Source organism: Schistocerca gregaria, chromosome 4, assembly GCF_023897955.1.
Source record: "Schistocerca gregaria isolate iqSchGreg1 chromosome 4, iqSchGreg1.2, whole genome shotgun sequence".
In the NCBI taxonomy this organism is placed as follows: Eukaryota; Metazoa; Arthropoda; class Insecta; order Orthoptera; family Acrididae; genus Schistocerca; species Schistocerca gregaria.
The window spans coordinates 84,838,508-84,840,652 of record NC_064923.1 but is presented as its reverse complement, the minus strand read 5'-3'; positions in this window follow the sequence as shown (position 1 = coordinate 84,840,652).

Here is a 2,145-nt window from a genome sequence, read left to right as displayed (position 1 = left end):
TGAGCTACACTTTCCTAGAAACCTCTCAATAAACCGAAGTCGGCTATTCATATCCACCACTACCGACCTTACGTGGTCGTTCCATTTCGTACCTCTTTGCAGTATTACGCCTAGGTACTTGAACGACCTGACTGTGCCATTCAGCTCACCACTAGCACCGTATTCCAGCGTTACGGGATTATGTGTTTTCTACTCATCCGCATCCATTAGCAATGTTCTCTCTATCTAAAGAGAGTTGCATCACAGCAGACAGAACACCTATTTCATCGTGTGTCACCGTACAGTCACTCAGCTACGAACTTTCCTCGGGGCTACAGCAGACAGCTGTTCATCATATCTGTCCGGTCATTTGTGGACGTAGAGAACAAGGGCGGTGCGATCATGCCTCCCTTGAGGACTCCGTAACGTCCAGGACACCGTAGTGGTGCTGTGCTTTTTTTTTTAATATGTGTGTTGTTGTGTTCCGTTCTGTACGTCAAGTGGTGTGCTTTAACTGTGAGTACATGCGCAGTTCATTAAACATATACGTATAGTTACACATCAAATGACGGTACTCACACTAAAGTGACAACTTATCGCGTGAAAATTTCTCAATATTTTTTTATGGAAATATTATTTTAAGGTTTAACGTCAGAAATATAAAACATGTAAAGAGCGCCGTGAAGTACCGTACTAGCTTTGATGTTAACAAGACATTTCAGATTCTTCTTGTATTGAAATTTAATTGAAATTAATATTTTTGTTTGGCATATTTATCACTAATCATTTCGGAGTAAGTAAATTCCTGTGAATTTACGTAACTGAGATGCCGTTATGAGACGACCACAAGAATTTAATGTAAACTGCTATTACTCCTTGCAAATAAATTAAAATAACGCTAAACTTAAATAATATAATCCAAATGCAAACTTTGTAAGTTATTTCTGGAGATGTATGACGCTAAGTATTGGCAATATTCAAATAAGACGTCGTGGCCGTGCAAATGGCCGACAACTATCACTCATAGGCTGGCGCTGTATTGCGCGTTTTGATATTCTGAAGAAATACATTATTAGTTTCCAAACGCGTAGGGCCGTTAAAGATACGTAAATCAAAGAGTTAAAAGTAAATAATCACGTATATGTAACCAGAATGCAACGTAAGTACAATAATTCGACTGCTTCACAGTTCTTAATATTTTTAACATAGAACAAAAAATAATATACATAATAAATAGATATCATTTTTAAATACGATTACCTAAATTGATACATGTTTCTTTCAAGAATGGTAATTCGGCCGTCGTGGCCGAGCGGTTCTTGGCGCTACAGTCTGGAAACGCGCGACCGCTACGGTCGCAGGTTCGAATCCTGCCTCGGGCATGGATGTGTGTGATGTCCTTAGGGTAGTTAGGTTTAAGTAGCTGTAAGTTCTAGCGGACTTATGACGTCAGAAGTTAAGTTCCATAGTGCTCAGAGCCAACTGAACCATTTTGAAGAATCAGAAAAGTCTTAATTCATAGCACTGCTCGTAATTCCACATCAATAAATATTTCCAGAACGAAATTTTCACCCGGCAGCGGAGTGTACGGTGATATGAAGCTTCCTGGCAGATTAAAACTGTGTGCTGGACCGAGACTCGAACTCGGGACCTTTGCCTTTTGAATAAATATTGTTCTCCCCAGGGAAACCAGCACAGTGCTATAACTTAGAAAGTCTTCTAGCCTCCCGCATTTCCGAGAACGTACTCTGCGTACTCAGACCTTCTTTAACAGTATTTTCTCTGACATTACGTCAAAGGCTTTCAGGAAATCTAGGAATATCAGATCAGCCTCGTGCCCTTTATCCGCTTTCGCCCGATATGATGCGAGAAAATAGCAAGCTTAATTTCAAACATCCGATACTTTCTAAATTTATGCTGACTTGTTCACAGAAGCTTTCCTGTCACAAGGAAATTTATAACACTGGAACAGAATAGGCCAATAATTCTGCAGCAAATCGATGTCAACAGTAATAGTCTGTAATGTTTCGAGTCCCATCTTTTAAACTTCTTATACAGGGTGATTTTTTTCCATCGTATACAAACTCTAGGGAGTGATCGGTAGGATACAGAACCAAAAAGGTGTAATGAAGATATGTCCAGAAATGCGTGGTTTCTATGATAGAG